We start from the raw sequence: 20363 nt of genomic DNA, 5'->3' as shown, positions 1-20363 counted from the left end.
TGAGAAAGTCTTTATTTCTCCTTCACTTTTTTTTTTAATCATTGTTATTTTTTTTTTAATTGGGGTATAGTTTTTTTACAATGTTGTGTTAGTTTCTACTGTACAGCAAAGTGGAGTTCCCTGTGCTATACAACAGGTTCTTATTAGTTATCTATTTTATACATACTAGTGTATATATGTCAATCCCAATCTCCCAGTTCATCCCACCCCTCCCCCGCTTTCCTCCCTTGGTGTCCATACGTTTGTTCTCTACATCTGCATCTCTATGAGAAAACTATTAAGAGCAAGAAATATTCAAAATCTTTCTCAGCAAAATATAAGTTTTGTTCAGAAACAAAAGAGTGTTTTGGCAATATGAGAGTTTTCTGTCAATTAACAGGACCAATTTCCAAAAGCTACATGTGGAAAACAATATTGTCACTTAATAATCAAACAGGCATAGTTTTCTAGAATCTGTATTATTAAAAATATGATCTAGATATGGACATTTAGAGCCAGAAGAAATCTTAGTAATCACATAAACCTATTCTTGTATTTTGCAGATTTTGAAAATGAAGTCTAAATAAGAAGGGATTTTCACAGAGCCACACAGCAAATAAGGACAGAGCCAGAAACAGAATCTAGATTTCCTGGCTCTCAGGATCATTAATCTTTATGTGCACCAAGCTCTTTTTGCCTTTTTGTAGACTTTGCATGCATTCTCCTACCTGGAAAATAGAGAGGTTGCTCCTTATTTTCATCACTTGTCCGTATAACAATAATGCAATATTAATGCACCCAGCATTACCACTGTCGATGTCAAAATCTTCTAGAAGTGTGACTCCTTTGCAGTGCCTTTCTCAATGAAACTGTACTAATTTACAATGATTCTCATGGTTCCCATCTTCTTATTGAGACAGAAAGGAAATAATTCCCTCTGAAGAGATGATTATAGCTGGTCCTTTCTATAGCTCTAAATGGATCATTTGGTCCTGAGCAGGGCCATTCTTCCTCAACACTCTCCGGCTCTCTGAGTAGCATGGTGCTCTCATTTGAATGACATCTTCAAAAGATGCTGGCTATATGTATTTTTCATACATAGGCTTAAAAAAGAACCATCCAGGATTGTAGAGATTGGGTAGAAGGATTATTTGCTGGCTTGAAAAAAATTTTTTAATTAAAAACATAACTACATGAATGTCTTATAGACAAAAGTGTCTGTGAAAAACTAAACTCAGATCTCAGTGGTAGGAAAAAGTTTGTTAGCCCCTGGCAACTAGATTCTAATATTAGACAATGAGAATTATGCACCCACTCTTCCTTTTTTTTGGAAGGACACTAGAAACTCAAAGCTAAGATTTCTTCTTAATGTGTGTGTCTTCTCCTAGCTAGGGCATCTAGAAATAGTGTTACGATCACCCCCTTTTACCTTTTACCTTGAGCTCAAGAGTTTGAGTTTCATCTTTCTTGTGCATACTTTAATTTCAGTTGCCTAGAATCATCTTTGCAATTAGTCAATATTAAAGAAAATACAATAAGTGGAATAAAGCAATAGGTTATCAAAGAATATATCTGCATCAACTTAAGAAAGGAAGGATATAATAGACTATGCTACCTTAGCCTTGGTCTTCCCACCTGCACATTCTCATCCGTTCTTTCTATAAATTAATCTGTCATTCTCTTTGATGCTGGTGGAACTGTCAATCATAGTTCCCAACCCTCTCCTCCGGGGTTGGCACCTGAGCATCTGTTGAGCAGCAAGTGTATCCTTATGCCCTTGGCTCCACTGATTTGTTGGACCCAAACAGAACCAATAATATTCTTCCTTGAGATGACTATGTGGATATAAAGAGAGGAAATGTTTCTTTCTGCTGGAAGGTTACAGATCGGGGGCTTCCAACAGCCATATCATCTGCTATTTGGAGGTAACTTATGACTAGTAAAGCCAAGCAGAGATAAGCTAAGTGGAAAGATAAGGAAAGAAAGGAAGAGAGAGCAAAATCTGATGTTCTTATTCAAGTTCTTAGATCTGAACTGATCTGAAGCCAAACAAGAGGGGGCTAGCCCTTCCAATGTTTGAGCTTCCCGACCTGGCTGAACCTCAAATTTGATGTATCCAAAGATTTCCAATACATTCCATTGTTTCTGTTCTCGAGATACTCTGAGTTGAGTTTTTGCACTGGCAGCTGAAGATTTTCTGAATAAGAGAAGGAGGCAGCATGAATCAGCTTAGTGGATGAATCAAAGGAATCCTGTCTTCAAGTGAAATCTTACACGAAGTCCCAGTGTAGAAAGAGACAGAATGGCATCTCTATAGTTGATGCGGGGATGGGGAGGAGGAGAGGTGTGGCCCCCAGCGTGATCCTCTGTGCAGCCTTAATTAAACCTTGAGCCATCTCTGTGGCACCTGAGTGCTCCAAGTAACCAATTTTAAAACTACCTGTGTAGTACAGACTCCAGAGCTCACTAGATTATAAAGTCAGTGACGACGGGGATGGGATCTGTATTACTCTCTTCCACGTCTCCGCGTTTAGCACAATAAATGGGGAGTAAGTACACAAATATTTTCCATGTAGAATAGTTTTTACGTAGAATGAATGATGTAATTATTTTCTATTTGTGCCTCCTTAACTAACTGCTATAATCCTCTTCTTTTTTTTTAACAGAAGAAAAAAACAAGTTTTAATTTCATATTTAAGGAGGTCTCATAGATATGAGACCTAAGAAGCGACCAAAGCAGGCAGCTTTCATACCTTTTAGACAAAGAGACAATGCATTTATGAGAATTGAGAATCTAAGCAGTTTGTTTATAGAGCTTTCTTGACCCTGAATTCCCTACCTCTGGTCATGAGGATGTTTCTCTACTTCTTAATGCAGGGAGGGTACCTTTCACATGGGAGATTTATATAATCCCCTTCCTAAATATGAATTTCTTCCAGAGCTGCTGAGAGGTTTAATTGGAACACAATATGTAGAGTATTTAACATGATTCTTCTTCCACCGATTCCCTCCAAAACTCTTTAAAAGTCTGTTGCATTTAGTAGAATACATGCCAGACGTGGAATCAGGAGCCCTGTATTTTAGGTCCATTACGATGTGATTTCATGCAAGCCCTTCTCCCTTTGGGGCTTTCATTTTCCCATCAGTCAAATGAGAGGGCTGAGCTAGCTGAGCCTCAACTCTCTTCCAAGTCTCCCCTTCCACGGCTGAGTGTAGAGGAGGATATTGATGACTCACTTAGCAGAGTAAACAAGCTCTCACAACGTGCAGTCTGCTAAAGTAATGAGCAATGTGCGGAACTCTTTCTAAACAGAAAACAATTTTCACACCAGACAGAGTCCAAAACATCTGAGGGTTAAATGAGGGGAACTATAATACTAAGCAGATGAATCCTCTAAAATAATATTGCAACACCTCCTGGCGTTCCCACCCCTGTTTCCATAGGATGTCTCCTGAGTGATTTAGCTGCCATGCCTCAGGACACCTGAGGTCACCTCCAGCCCTGACCCTGCCCCACCCAGCCCAGCACGCCCTCTGCACTGAGTTGCAGAGAGGAGCACACGGGCTCCCTTCCAAAGGTGTCCCAGGGAGCCCATGGGTGGACTCATTCACTGCCAGTTGGTTATCACACTTCTTTTCTCTCTCCTCTAAGCAAAGGTTGATCCCGAGGTTCCTAGGGTTCACAGGAAGCAAATTAAGATAGACTGAAACTGGCCGTCTGATAATAAGAAGGCATTATTGCATCTTTCACATGTACTATGCCTGTGACTATCACGGTAGACGTAGGAAGTAGGTAATGTCATCCCCAAATTACAGATGAAGAAACTGAAACACAGAAAAGTTAAGAAACTTGCCCAGTATTACTCTGCTTCAAAGAGGTGGAACCAGAATTTGGACCCAGAGTTTCTTACTCCATTTCTGTGTTTCAACCCCTACTATGTCTAGTAGGGGTTTTCCTTTAGTAAAACGAAGCTATGTTTTCCTTTAGTAAATGTGAGAAAATAAGCTTTTTGAAAAACAGGATGAAACTGTTTTCTCCAACTGGTACGGTACTGACAGTGTAAACTATGAGTATTGGTGAAAGCAGGTCATTTATTGGGTGAGACCTGGGATCCAGAAGGAAAAAGGCCCAAGTGCATGAAGTTCTGTTTAACTCTCTGAGAAGATGGCCTGGGATGGGATTGCTGTAAACACTCCTGCATTGATTCAGCCTAATCTGGGCTGTCCTCCTGGGTTCTTCGCCAACATGAGCATCGCAAAACTAGAGGCAGAGGCCCAGCTTTCAGCAAAGCCAGTGGCAAGAGTCATTCATAACCCCATCTGGCAGAAATTTTAATCCTAGGAAATCAATCAAAGCTAGCATCTAGAGGCTTCTTTCCCGAGTCTTCCTAGACGGCCTCAGTCCCCATGGAACTCCCTCCTTTTATTATATCAATAGGTTGTGCCACCATTTCGATGTCCAGCACACACTCCTTGGGACTTTTAGGGAATGGAAACGTAACTAGGCAAAATCTGTATCTATGTCTGTGACAAAATTGATCCAGAAAACATTGCTTACATCACTGTATGCTCTTTCTAATGTGTGAAAAAATGTTTTCAGAGTTTGATGGCAGGAAAAGTGTGTTTTTGCTAATTAATACATTTTATTTACTCAGACATGGTGCATTTCATAACCAATTGTGCTTAGCTTTGGACAGTAGCAGTCAGAAATATACCAGAGTATATTTCTATATATGTCTATATACAGTGTATATATATGCATATATATATATATATATATATATTTTTTTTTTTTGGCTGCATTTGGTCTTCGTTGCTGCACAGGCTTTCTCTAGTTGCGGCTAGCGGGGGCTGCTCTTCGTCCCAGTGGACGGGCGTCTCATTGCAGTGGCTTCTCTTGTTGCGGAGCACGGGCTCTAGGCCCGCAGGCTTCAGTAGTTGTGGCATGTGGGCTCAGTAGTTGTGGCTCACGGGCTTAGATGCTCATGGCATGTGGGATCTTCCTGGACCAGGGCTCGAACCCGTGCCCCCTGCATTAGCAGGCGGATTCTTAACCACTGCGCCGCCAGGGAAGCCCCAATATATGCATATATTATAGTATATACTGATGGGCCTTCTGATGACTCTACCTTTTTTGCCTCACATATTCTTACTCATCCTTCATGACTCAGACTGGCCATATTCTTCCTCAGTGAGTCCTTCTTTACCGCCTCCTGAGGCTGGATTAAGTGGTCTTACAACTCCTCAAGTTTACCTCTATCCCAGCGGTGCTCACGGGGCATTGCAACGGCCCAGTCTTGTCAGCTACCCCATTATGCCCTGAGTCCGTTCTGGGTGGGAATTATCTGTCCTTCAAGTCTGTGTTTCCTGTACAAACAGGATGCAGAATAAGTTATCAGGAGTATTTGCCGATTTAACATCTGATTGAGTAAATACACCAAGGAAGGAAGGGAGAGAGAGAAAGGATAAGAGGGATTGGGAAAAGAAGATAAAAGGACAGACTAAATTGACATTCAGTGCTAAAGATGAACACCCTAGGTTTTTACTAAAAAAAGTTAAAAAGTTATTTACTTTTTCCTCCTTTATCCTTTTGTTCTTTGGTTTCTGTCCTTAAAGTGTATATAATTATTTCATCAAGAAAGAAGTAAAGTGGCATAAGTAAGTTTATAACTATGTATAAGATCTCTGTGGAATGACCTAGCTGTAATAATACCAGTACAACTGACAACTTTGCAAACCCCGGGACTCCTCACAGCACCGGAATCACATACATGTGAACTGCTGGCGCATCTGTACGGTGGGAGGTAAGTGGGCCACTGGGAAACTGAGTCAGAAGCCTTCATGGATCTGAACTGCCAAAGTCTTTCTTATATGAGAGATGTAACTTCCAGGCCCTTCTTCCTGGGAAAGGCATTTGTAAGCCCGTGGGAATGTTGATGCCTTTGAGAGGGTCCCTCAGGACAATTTGCAACAAAGCAGCTCAAACTAAAGGCAAGGCCGCCCGGCGTCAGCCTGGCCCTCCCCCTGCCCTTGGTGTCTGCAGTTCCCACCCCAACTCTCACCAGGCTAACTCTGTCCACAGGGCGTTGTCGGAATCAGCAACATAGCTGTCAATATTCCCATTTTATAAATCACACTTGGGCTCGGAGTCTAAATGATTTGGCCAAATTCTCATATAGGTAGAGTAGCAGCGTTGGAATTTGAGCCATGATTTTCTCCTTTATCATTCATCACACTGCCTTTTAATTGCCCAGGGCCACTGAAATCTTTATGGGAGTCAATGGTAGGGGTCATTGAGTCCAGTGGTCTGCCCTGGTGATCTGGTGGGTGAAGTGTCCCCCGGGGAATGTCAGAATCACATTTGGACTGGATGATATACGTGTGGCTTAAAAAAAAACACATTTAATAACATAGTAAGTTTATATTTAGAAAATGAGAGCTGTGCCTTCTAAAAAATATACTAACAACAGAAAATAAAGTTTGACAAAAATCAGCCTCCTCATCATGAGAATAAGCTGAAGATAAACACTTGGGGAAAATATCAGAAAATCCAGCTCCATGGGTGGGGTGCAGAAATCGCCAAACTTACCCCAAAAAGCACGGACCGTCCTTTAAAAGGTTTATCTACCAGGAGTAGCCTCATATGGACATTGAACTTCCCGAGGCCATTTCTCTAAGCATCTTCATAGATTTCATACTGAAACTGGTGAACATTGTCAAAATAATGTAAAAGAATTTACCTCACATTGAGATGGCTTCTAAATTACTCTTCAGAATACCATCCCTGGCAAAATGATACCAAGCTGCATCGCCTTTGTGAAGATCCAGCAGTCTGTTAAACCTCTTATTCATTCTTTCTGCAAATATTTGTTGATGGCCAGTCACTTCCCAGATTCTATATGAAGGTTCAAGAATACCTGTAATAAAGAAGTGTTTAATAATATGGTATAATATTTAATAGCATGTAATAATATGTAATAAAGAAGCAGTACCTGCTCAGGAGACCTGTATTCTAGATTTCAGTCCCTTAAATGTCATAAAGAGTTTAAACATTCAATCAGATAGTGTCTGTAGGACTTTGCCCACCACCCCAGCTGCCAGCCGGATTCAATATATTAAAAAACTACAAAGCCTCCTATGCAATAAAGAAAATGGTTGGTAATTTGTAGAAAGGATGATTTCTCGAGCTCACCAGTTGTTTCTTCCTGTTCTCCTCCCTTACTATCCTCCCTGCCTTGATATAATCATCTTGGCTGTGAGATTCACACCAGACTCCTGTGCTCTGAATCACCGTGTGAGACACGTCTCTCTGGTTTGGCCCTGAGGACATCTCTGGGCCATCTTCATTCATTCAACACACATTTGATGAATATTGACTCTGTGCTTGGACCCATGTGGGCCACTGGGAGTACAGAGACACATTAGACAGAACCCTGCCCTCGAGGAGACCACAGTCCAGATGTGGAGCAGGGCCCATGGGCAGGGTGGCTGCTCAAGCACGCACAGCTTTGTGGAAGAGGTGACCCCAGAGCTGTGTCTTGAAGGATGACGTTGTGCGAACAGCTATGATGTTTCTATCCCTCCCTGACCTTCAGTGTCCTTCCTCACCCATAGAAATGAGGAGCCAAACTAGATGATTCTTAAGTTTCTTTGCCAACCAAGTAGCAATATGTAAAGATAGAACCCGTATGCTGGAAGGTATGTAAAAGACTTAAGATGAGGGTTATTTTTTACAATTAATAAGGAGCTTATATTTTAAACATGCCTTTAAGGCATTACATTTTCAGAGCCAGTGGGATTCCCAGTTCTCTGATCATTAAGAAGAAATAAATTCTGACTTCCAAATGAAGTACACATCCTCCCTGGAACATCCCACCCACAGGACGGAGAAACAATGGGTTACCTCTTTAGGCCAGGTTTCCTCCTCTGGGAAGGAAGTGGAGATCTATGGGGCCTGGCAGGTTCTGAAGCTCCAGATCCCCTTCCACCCTGGCTTTGGAGGCAGAGGCTTGGGGCTCTAGAGGAATCTAGAAAGGTGGCCTGGGAGGATTTCCTGGGGTGGCGGGGGGTGCCTAGAAAGGGTGCCAGAGGAGATCCACCCACCTCATGAGTATTGCTGATACTCAACCTCTCACCCCCCGCACTACTGCTCCCGTGGTGCCCTGGGAAGCAGAGGTGGGAGACGAAGAGCTTTGCTCTGTGAGGCCAGCTTTGGGACACTGATTAACATCCTTGCCCAGGAAGGACAGTGGCATTGCACTGCAGTTCAAAGGGACAACGGAAAGTTGAGGGCAGTTAACAAACCATTTAAAACTGAGTGTGGGGGCTTCCCTGGTGGCGCAGCGGTTGAGAGTCTGCCTGCCGGTGCAGGGGACGCGGGTTCGAGCCCTGGTCTGGGAGGATCCCGCGTGCCGCGGAGCAACTGGGCCCGTGAGCCACAACTGCTGAGCCTGCGCGTCTGGAGCCTGTGCTCCGCAACAAGAGAGGCCGCGATAGTGAGAGGCCCGCGCACCGCGATGAAGAGTGGCCCCCGCTTGCCGCAACTAGAGAAAGCCCTCGCACAGAAACGAAGACCCAACACAGCCATAAATAAAATATAAAAATAAATAAATAAATTTAAAATATGGAAAAAAAAAAAAAGATGACTGCACTGGGAGCTGAGAGACTTCATCTTTAAAAAAAAAAAAAAAAAAAAAAAAAAAAAAAAAAAAAAAAATAAAACTGAGTGTGAAGACCAGAGGGCCTCTTTGGTGGCTTACAAAGAAGATCTTATTTGGTTTTAGTGGGAGAACAGAAAATGCTCAAACTCAGGGTGTAATACTTAGTGTAGAGCTTCAAAGGCAATTGAATATGCAGCCAAGACAGCTCTGTTATACCAAGGTCAAGGCCCTGGTTGGGAAAATCTGGATCCCTGATATATCTTAGTGGATTCCCCCAAAGATTTTGGCTCCCCAGAATCCTGATGTCTCACAGTTTGAGAGCAAGCTCTCCTGTTAAAAGCCAGCACCCCTCCTGTGTGGGAGACACTGCACGACAAGAGTCCCCTTTCAGATACCAAGTCAATAATTTGTGTTAGGTAGCTGCATGACCCAGCTACATAACCCATATAAGTATGTACTATAATGATTTCCTAGACATTTCAAGGACCTTTGGTCACATGGCAGGATTAACAGAGAAATCCAGAAACCCAAAATATCATCATGGCTCCACATAGCATCTGATAAGGGAGAAATGGCGCTACATTCCAAAATAGCTCCAATAATCAGGCAGCTTGTATTGGTGGGAATGCGTATTTGCAGTCCCGGATTTTAAAGATTCTTGGTCAAGGGGATTAGAACCTAAAGGTACATCGGGAGACCATATGGACTTGGGAACACTCTTCTTGGGTATAAGGTTTACTATCTGTTGTTGGCAGAATAGTGACCCCCAAGCCCAAGATGTCCAAGTCCTAATCCCTAGAATTTGTGAATATGTCAGTTGACATGGCAAAAGGGAATTAAGCCTGCAGATGGAATTAGAATGGTTAATCAGGCGACCTTGAAATATGGTGATTATCGTGGATTATCCAAATGGGTTCAGTGTAATTACAGAGGTCCTTAAAAGTAGAAGAGGGAGACAAGAAAGGGTCAGAGAAAAGGCTGTGATCATGGAAGCAGAGAAACCATGTGATGCTGGCCGAGGGGAGCTGCTACCTGAGGAGTGCAGTTGGGCTCTAAAAGCTGGAAAAGGCAAGGAAATGGATTCTCCCCAGACTCCGGAGAAGAAAGGAACACTGCTCGTTTGGTTTTAATCTAGTGAGACCTGTGTTTGACATCTTACCCACAGAACTATGAGATAATAAATTTGTATTATTTTAGGCCTCTAAATTTATGATAATTTGTTACAGTAGCAATAGAAAACTCTGACACCACTCCAGCAAGAATCCTGGGGATGACACACACATGCTGTTAGGGCACGTCCCAGAAAACTGGAGAAAGCAATTGCCAAAAATGAGCCAAGCTAAATGCCTGAATTAGTAGGGAAACAGCAGAGAAAGGGATTAAAGCCACAGGGAAGACTACACGCTGGAACAGATGTATTATGTGAGGCCAGGAGACCCACCAGAGGATTATGTTTCATGACGGCTCAAAGGCCACCAAGGCCATCAGGAACGTGCTGGTGAGAGACATCACTAAGTTCAGTGGTGGCTCTTTTCAGAGGTCACAACTAAGGAAGAGGGGCTGTCATGGAGATGGCTTGCAGGTAGCAATGGGAGTGATGATACCCCAAAGCAATAAAGGTAATGTGTGGACAGCTAATTGCCAAAAATCAAAAGGCCACAATTACCATGATGTCTGCAGTGCATTAAAAAGGAAATAAGAATGATGATCACGAGACTAATGGCAATAAAATGACTCTAATAAAGTGTTATATGCTTTGTCCAGTTGCAGACAAAGTAAGGAAACTGGAAGTAAGTTTTCAGACTCAAGCCTATTGGCATTTAAGGGAGCTGGTTTCTCAGGAGAAAGGGCCCTCCGGCGGCGGCGAAACAAGTGTATATTATACAGGCAGACCTTGTTTCTTTGCTCTTTGCTTTCTTATGCTTCACAGATACTATGTTTTTTTATAAATTGAATTTTTGTGGCAGCCCTGGGTCGAGCAAGTCTATCAGAGCATTTGCTCACTTCATATCTCTGTGTCACATTTTGGTAATTCTCAAAATATTTCAATATTAAAATTATTATTATATGTGTTATGGTGACTTGTGATCAGTGATCTTTGATATTACTGCTACAACTCACTGAAGGCTCAGATGATCCTTAGCATATTTTAGGAATAAAGTCTTTTTTAATTAAGGTGTATACATTGTTTTTTTGACATAATGCTATTGCACACAATAGACTACAGTATAGTGTAAACATAACTTTTATATGCACTGGGAAACCAAAAAATGTGTGTGACTCAGTTTTTTGTGACATTTGCTTAACTGCAGTGGTCTGGAATGCAACCCATATTATCTCCAAGAAATGCATATAATGATTCCTCTGTCCTTTCCTAAAGGGAACTAGAGCCATTTACTTGGGTGGCTATTGCTGAGGAAACAGCAATATCTAGACATTTCAAAGATCTTTGGACACAGGGTAGGATTGACCCTGATACCCAGAAATCCAAAGTGTCGTGATGGCTCCATATTAGAGTGGAGAAATGGGGGGTGATAATTAGAGCCCGTGACCAATTCATAGTGAGTCCACGGGGTCTGCAGACATACCTGACTATCATTTCCCCATCCACCAAATGTATAATTGAGTTTGACATACTTAGAACATATAATAACACCCACGTTGGGGGTTTTTTTAACTTAATTTAATTTATTTTTTTTATACAGCAGGTTCTTATTACTTATCTATTTTATACACATCAGTGCATATATGTCAATCCCAATCTCCCAGTTCATCCCACCACCACCACCACCCCCTGCCACTTCGCCCCCTTGGTGTCCATATGCTTGTTCTCTACATCTGTGTCTCTATTTCTGCCTTGCAAACCAGTTCATCTGTACCATTTTTCTATATTCCACATACATGCGTTAATATACGATATTTGTTTTTCTCTTTCTGACTTACTTCACTCTGTATGAAAGTCTCTAGGTCCATCCACATCTCTGCAAATGACCAAATTTCGTTCCTTTTTATGGCTGAGTAATATTCCATTGTATATATGGACCACTTCTTCTTTATCCATTCATCTGTCGATGGTCACTTTGGTTGCTACCATGACCTGGCTATTGTAAATAGTGCTGCAATGAACATTGGGGTGCATGTGTCTTTTTCAATTATGGTTTTTTCTGGGTATATGCCCAGTAGTGGGACTGCTGGGTCATATGGTAATTCTATCTTTAGTTTTTTAAGGAACCTCCATACTGTCCTCCATAGTGGCTGTATCAATTTACATTCCCACCAACAGTGCAAGAGGGTTCCTTTTTTTCCACACCCGCTCCAGCATTTGTTGTTTGTAGATTGTCTTATGATGCCCATTCTAACTGGTGTGAGGTGATACCTCATTGTAGTTTTGATTTGCATTTCTCTAATAGTTAGTGACATTGAGCATCTTTTCATGTGCCTCTTGGCCATCTGTATGTCTTCTTTAGAGAAATGTCTATTTAGGTCTTCTGCCCATTTGTGGATTGGGCTTTTTGTTTTTTTAATATTGAGCTGCATGCACTGTTTATATATTTTGGAGATTAATCCTTCGTCTGTTGATTCGTTTCCAAATATTTTCTCCCATTATGACTGTTGTCTTTTCGTCTTGTTAATGGTTTCTTTTGCTGTGCAAAAGCTTTTAAGTTTCATTAGGTCCCAATTGTTTACTTTTGTTTTTATTTCCATCACTCTAGGAGGTGGGTCAAAAAAGATCTTGCGGTGATATATGTCAAAAAGTGTTCTTCCTATGTTTTCCCCTAAGAGTTTTATAGTGTCCGGTCTTACATTTAGGTCTTTAATCCATTTTGAGTTTATTTTTGAGTATGGTGTTTGGGAGTGTTCTAATTTCGTTCTTTTACATGTGGTTGTCCAGTTTTCCCAGCACTTATTGAAGAGACTGCCTTTTCTCCATTGTATATCCTTGCCTCCTTTGTCATAGATTAATTGACCATAGGTGCGTGGGTTTACCTCTGGGCTTTCTATCCTGTTCCATTGATCTATATTTCGGTTTTTGTGCCAGTACCATATTGGCTTGATTACTGTAGCTTTGTAGTATAGTCTGAAGTCAGGGAGTCTGATTCCTCCAGCTCCGTTTTTTTCCCTCAAGACTGCATTGGCAGTTTGGGGTCTTTTGTGTCTCCATACAAATTTTAAGATTTTTTGTTTTGGTTCTTTAAAAAATACCATTGGTAATTTGATAGGGATGGTACTGAATCTGTAGATTGTTTTGGGTAGTAGAGTCATTTTCACAATATTGATTCTTCCAATCCAAGAACATGGTATATCTCTCCATCTGTTGGTATCATCTTTAATTTCTTTCATCAGTGTCTTATAGTTTTCTGCATACAGGTCTTTTGTCTCCCTAGTTAGGTTTATTCCTAGGTATTTTATTCTTTTTGTTGCAATGATAAATGGGAGTGTTTCCTTAATTTCTCTTTCACATTTTTCATCATTATTGTATAGGAATGCAAGAGATTTCTGTGCATTAATTTCATACCCTGCAACTTTACCAGATTCATTGATTAGCTCTAGTAGTTTTCTGGTGGCATTTTTAGGAGTCTCTATGTATAGTATCATGTCATCTGCAAACAGTGACAATTTTCCTTCTTCTTTTCCCATTTGTATTGCTTTTATTTCTTTTTCTTCTCTGATTGCCATGGCTAGGACTTCCAAAACTATGCTGAATAATAGTGGCGAGAGTGGACATCCTTGTCTTGTTCCTGATCTTAGAGGAAGTGCTTTCAGTTTTTCACCATTGAGAATGATGTATGCTGTGGGTTTGTCGTATATGGCCTTTATTATGTTGAGGTAGTTTCCCGCTGTGCCTACTTTCTGGAGAGTTTTTATCATAAATGGGTGTTAAATTTTGTCAAAAGCTTTTTCTGCATCTATTGAGATGATCATATGGTTTTTATTCCTCAATTTCTTAATATGGTGTATCACATTGATTTGCGAATACTGAAGAATCCTTTCATCCCTGGGATAAACCCCACTTGATCATGGTGTACGATCCTTTTAATGTGTTGTTGAATTCTGTTTGCTAGTATTTTGTTGAGGATTTTTGCATCTATATTCATGAGTGATATTGGTCAGTAATTTTTTTGTGTGTGTAGTATCTTTGTCTGGTTTTGGTGTCAGGGTGATGGTGGCCTTGTAGAATGAGTTTGGGAGTGTTCCTTCCTCTGCAATTTTTTGGAAGAGTTTGAGAAGGATGGATGTTAGCCCTTCTCTAAATGTTTGATAGAATTCACCTGTGAAGCTTTTTTGGTCCTGGACTTCTGTTTGTTGGAAGATTTTTAATCACAGTTTCAATTTCATTACTTGTAATAGGTCTGTTGATATTTTCTATTTCTTCCTGGTTCAGTCTTGGAAGGTTATACCTTTCTAAGAATTTGTCCATTTCCTACAGGTTGTCCATTTTATTGGCATAAAGTTGCTTGTAGTAGTCTCTTATGATGCTTTGTACTTCTGCAGTGTCCATTGTAACTTCTCCATTTTCATTTCTATTTTATTGATTTGAGTCCTCTCCCTCTTTTTCTTGATGAGTCTGCCTAAAGGTTTATCAATTTGTTTATCTTCTCAAAGAACCAGCTTTTAGTTTTATTGATCTTTGCTATTGTTTTCTTTGTTTCTATTTCATTTATTTCTGCTCTGATCTTTATGATTTCTTTCCTTCTACTAACTTTGGGTTTTGTTTGTTCTTCTTTCTCTAGTTCCTTTAGGTGTCAGGTTAGATTCTTTATCTGAGATTTTTCTTGTTTCGTGAGGTAGGATTGTATTGCTATAAACTTCCATCTTTGAACTGCTTTTGCTGCATCCCATAGGTTTTGGATCATCGTGTTTTCGTTGTCATCTGTCTCTAGGTATTTTTTGATTTCCTCTTTGATTTCTTCAGTGATCTCTTGGTTATTTAGTAACATGCTGTTTAGCCTCCATGTGTTTGTGTTTTTTATGTTTCTTTCCTTGTAATTGATTTCTAATTTCATAGCGTTGTGATCGGAAAAGATTCTTGATATGATTTCAATTTTCTTGAGTTTACTGAGGCTTGATTTTTGACCCAAGATGTGATCTATCCTGGAGAATGTTCTGTGTGCCCTTGAGAATAAAGTGTAATCTGCAGTTTTCAGATGGAATGTACTATAAACATCAGTTAAATCTATTTGGTCTATTTGTGTCATTTAAAGCTTGTGTTTCCTTATTAATTTTCTGTCTGGATGATCTGTCCATTGGTGCAAGTGAGGTGTTAAAGTCCCCCACTATTATTGTGTTATTGTCGGTTTCCTCTTTTATAGCTGTTAGCATTTGCCTTATGTATCGAGGTGTTCCTATGTTGGGTGCATATATATTTAAAATTGTTATATCTTCTTCTTGGATTGATCCCTTGATCACTGTGTCGTGTCCTTCCTTGTCTCTTGTGACATTCTTTATTTTAAAGCCTATTTTATCTAATATGAGTATTGCTACTCCAGCTTTCTTTTGATTTCCATTTGCTTGGAATATCTTTTTCCATCCCCTCACTTTCAGTTGGTATGTGTCCATAGGTCTGAAGTGGGTCTCTTGTAGACAGCATATATATGGGTCTTCTTTTTGTATCCATTCAGTGAGCCTGTGTCTTTTGGTTGGAGTGTTTAATCCATTCACATTTAAGATAATTATTGATATGTATGTTCCTATGACCATTTTCTTAATTGTTTTGGGTTTGTTTTTGTAGGTCCTTTTCTTCTCTTGTGTTTGCCACTTAGAGAAGTTCCTTTAGCATTTGTTGTAGAACTGGTTTGGTGGTGCTGAATTCTCTTAGCTTTTACTTGTCTGTAAAGCTTTTGAGTTCTCTGTCGAATCTGAATGAGATCCTTGCTGGGTAGAGTAATCTTGGTTGTAGGTTCTTCCCTTTCATCCTTTAAATATATCATGCCACTCCCTTCTGGCTTGTAGAGTTTCTGCTGAGATATCAGCTCTTAACCTTATGGGAGTTCCCCTGTATGTTCTTTGGCATTTGTCCCATGTTGCTTTTAATAATTTTTCTTTCTCTTTAATTTTTGATTACTATCTCAGCATGTTTCTCCTTGGGTTTATCCTGCCTGGGACTCTCTGCACCTCTTGCACTTGGGTGGCTATTTCATTTCCCACATTAGGGAAGTTTTTGACTATAATCTCTTCAAATATTTTCTTGGGTCCTTTCTCTCTCTCTTCTCCTTCTGGGACCCCTATAATATGAATGTTGTTGCATTTAATGTTGTCCCAGAGGTCTCTTAGGCTGTCTTCATTTCTTTTCATTATTTTTTCTTTATCCTGTTCCACAGCAGTGAATTCCACCATTCTATCTTCCAGGTCACTTATCCTTTCTTCTGCCTCAGTTATTCTGATATTGATTCCTTCCAGTGTATTTTTCATATCAGTTTTTGTATTGTTCATCTATGTTTGTTTGTTCTTTAATTCTTCTGGTCTTTGTTAAACATTTCTTGCATCTTCTGGATATTTGCCTCCATTCTTTTTCCGAGGCCCAGGATCATCTTCACTCTCATTATTCTGAATTCTTTTTCTGGAAGGTTGCCTATGTCCACTTTATTTAATTGTTTTTCTGGGGTTTTATCTTGTTCCTTCATCTGGTACATAACCCTCTGCCTTTTCATTTTGTCTGTCTTTCTGTGAATGAGGTTTTCGTTCCATAGGCTGCAGAACTCTAGTTCTTCTTGCTTCTGCCGTCTGCCCTCTCACATTGGGTCTTGACTTATGGGTTAAGAGCCAGCATAGTGAGGAAGTCCAAATGAGTCTTCTGAAACTGGTTACCCACCTACCCCACCCAAGTCTGGAAAGTAAATAACAAAAACATCACATCCTCAGGCAGATGGTGATAATTAGTGCTACCCAAAAGAGTCTAAAGAATGAAGGAGTGATGGTTCCTCTCACATTTCCATTTAATATGGAAGTTTACTTCTTACAGAACCAGAGGGACACTGGAGAACGTCTATAGACCACCACAAGCTCAACCAATCATTAGCCTCAGTCAAAGATGCTTTACCAGATGTGGTATCACTGTGAGAGCAGATTCAAATGGCCTCAGGTACATACTATGTGGCCATTGCTTTGATAAATGCATTGTTTTTTATCCAAATCATGGCACTGACATGAAATGGACAACAAAAAGTATTCACAGTTGGCCCAGAGCCACATTAATGCTACTGCTCTCTTTCACAACATAGTCTGAGGACAGCTGGGCCATCTGGACACCCCCACAGAGCATCACATTCACCCATTACCTGGATAACATTATGCTGATCAGGAAGGCTAGCCTTATTAAGATGACTGTAATTGTAAAGAGCGGGAGATAAACCTTATGAAGATTCAGGGCCTTGCCACATCACCAAAGTTTTCAGAGGTCCAATGGTCAGGAACATCATCTTCAAAGTAAAATATCAATGGCTACATCTTTCATACCAAACTTAGGAGAAGAAAGCACAATGTCTACTAGGTCTCTGTGTAGAGGTAAGGTGTTGACAATTCATCACAGGATGAATGAAGAAAGGCTATGATTATGTCTTGGAGGATCTTGGAGATATATATATATATTCTTTTTCAGATTATTTTCCATTACAGGTTATTACAAGATATTGAATATAGTTCCCTGTGCTATGCAGTAGGTCCTTGTTGTTTATCTATTTTATGCATAGTAGTGTGTATCTGTTAATCCAACCTCTTACTTTATCCCTTCCCACCCCCCCCCCCAAAGTTTCTCTTTGAGGAAGGAAAGATATTCCTTCCCAAGGCTTCTGTCCACATCCAGTTGAATTGTGATTAAGTTCAGGAAAAGGTGAAAACTTCATTTAGCCTCAGTGATACTCTCAACTCCTCTCTAGTCCCTTACCTCTGGGAGCTGCAAGAAAACATTCTCGAATGGGTGGAACAGGGGAGGGGGGGCATTGGTCACAGCTCCCAAATTTTAATATTCAGGTCTCTGAGCTGAAAGGCAGCAGGGTTTCCTCTGACAGCATTGAGTGGCTTTGGAGATTGTGAAACCATGGTTCAAACAGAAGATTCGATGTTAGCTGGATGGCATCCTTCAATTAATATCTTAGAGGCTCACTTTACTCATTTGTAAAACTTCTTGCCTACCTTGAAAGGTTTATCAATAGACTGAATAGGAGGTGTGGGTTCCTATTTCCTCCTTCCCCTCATCTCTCATTTCAAAGTTTGGTTTCCTGTAGTATACACACACCCAGGGACTCAAATGCACAGAAATAACACAGACACAGCAGGGATTGTCCATGGGCTCAGCACGGGGCTCCATCTCCAAAGTTGAGTTACCTGGCTTTTATCTGTTGTTACTGGACAATTATCTGACTTGTATAAATGGGATCATCTAAAGGCATAGATAATGAATAAGAAAACTTTGGCTTAGACATTTGATATGTTGATATATATATAATTCATAATTATTTCTGATGATCATCTGATACCCATTAAATATTGTTCACTGGGTTAGTCACAGAGGAGAATGGACTGAGTCAGGGAAAAAGGCCGCTGGGAAGGACCTAAGATCAAAGTGAGAGGAGATGGGTGAATAACAAATCCCCTGAGGTTTGTAAGGCCCGTCCCACCGACAGAGCCCGTGCACACCTTTATCCTCCAGTTCAGGGTCCATTACTTAGTCTTGGGGTTGCCTCTAGTAATGCCCTTGACTTCTCTGGACCTTGGTTGCTTTATCAAAGCTGCTTTGTCAACTCTTAATCAGGAGTTAGACTTGATCAATAATTTTCAAGCATATCTAGCGGCCGAACCTTTATCTTCCTCCTTATATGTCTACATTTGGACTACACACATGTAAAACTGTAAAAGTGGAGCAGCTTTGGCTGTGGCAGGGGAGAGGTCTCAGTGGGTCCCTGTTACCTCTCCCTGATGGCACTTGATAAATTCTCAACTCCAGGGCCATTCCCCAGTTGTAAGAGCTCTGCCCTATTATGCCCTCAGCTGCTATTACCAACACTCACCATGTCAGCCTGGCTCAGAACTAAGCCCTTGACACGCCCTACCTCTTCTGAATTAATCCTCACAACACCCTTGGTCCTAATAAAAATGTGATGATTTGCCTGGTCACAGCTAATATGAGGGTGAGGATTCAGAGCACGAGTCCTCTACCCTCCCAGCCCCCGCCTTCACTCCCAGGGGCCCAGGCCCCTGGCCCTGACCCAGGACCGGATTAAGTAGCAAAGGGGTGAAGTACCTATCCCCAAAGACATGATCAAATCAAAGATTTCTGCTGGCTAAGCCTTGAGACATTAAGAAAAAGGGAGCTTGCTGATTCTGGGTCCCCACCAAGGTGCAAGCTTTCATATAGAAGCTGGAAGTGTGTGTGCCAGCAACTCCCTCCCCGCAGTAACCACACATGGGAAGGTTTGACAGAACACAATTCAAACAGGCACTCATTAGGCAGCAGGCCCACTTCTGCTTAATCACAGGCAGTGAAAGAGCAAAGAAATTGGATCAGCCTATCTGTGCCCTAGCAAAAGCCACTACTGGCGGGCTTCCGTCCTTGCAAAGGCTGTTTTCTAATGATGCACCCCTTAGAAGGGTTGGAAGGAAATTTAGCAGTATATAGAGCCCCCAGCACAAATTAAACATCAATGAACAGTTGTTTACTGAACGCCCCTCATGAGCCAGGCATGGGGTCAAGTGCTGCTGGGGATACAGAGGTGATGTCACTGGATGATAAGCATTCTGTGAATTTAGAAGATGGGTGCAGTTGATTAGAAATCCTCCGCTTCAGCCATGTCCTCCCAAATGCCACAAACCCACTTCTTTCCAAGGACTTTGATGAGCACCATCCACACCTTGGCACCGAGGGACGTTCACTTGGTCAAGTCTTAGATTCTTTTCTCTCACAGTTCCCTCAGCTTAGAGGACTGCTGTTTCTCTTCTTTCATTACCCAAAGCCATTTCTTTCCGGACTGATTCAGCGGCCACCCCTTCCAGGATACCACCTGACCGATTTAGACAGGTGGGGCACTCATCTATGGGCTGCCATGAACCTGTGTTTACCCACCACTGTCTTTGTCTGTTTCCATGTCTGTTTCCCCAACCTGCATTGAAATGACAGAGGAGGCACGTACTGAACGTTTCAGGATTGAATTGACCCTCTCTGGGCTGGAGGTACGTCTCTTAAATGAGGTGTACGGTAGATGGGATTGCTGACAGAGCCCACCTAGCTCTGATACTCCCTGGATCTCTGACTGAGAGAAGGGATGCTGGGTGGACATTTGTCTCTGGGAGCTGGGTGGGCTCCACCTTGGAGATTTCCAATCAGGTTTGCAGCAGATGCTTTCTCTGGGGAATCATGTGGAATCCTGCATTGAGTCCCAGGTAAGCCTTGCTACTCCAGAGCTATTATTACACTCGCCCTGAGAAACTCTGGGCTTTAAAATCTTAGAAAGAGTAACCGGCTTGGGATTCAATGGACCTGGGGTTCGTTCTTCACTCACCTAAAGGTGGTTTCACATCGGGCAAATTATACAACTTTCTGGGCTGATTTCCTAATCTGTAATAGGAACATAATTCACACCTCTGAAAGTGTGAATTCAGTGAGATATTACATCTAATTTGGCCAGCATATGCCCAAACACGACAGAAGGTAGTTTTGCTTTGTATAAATAGTAATAGTGGTTCCCTCGTAAAAAAGTGGCGACCTAAGAGAACGGATGAGTTCCTGGCTGG

The sequence above is a fragment of the Eubalaena glacialis genome, chromosome 14 (assembly GCF_028564815.1).
Source record: "Eubalaena glacialis isolate mEubGla1 chromosome 14, mEubGla1.1.hap2.+ XY, whole genome shotgun sequence".
Taxonomy (NCBI): Eukaryota; Metazoa; Chordata; class Mammalia; order Artiodactyla; family Balaenidae; genus Eubalaena; species Eubalaena glacialis.
Note: the sequence above shows the minus strand (reverse complement) of the source record.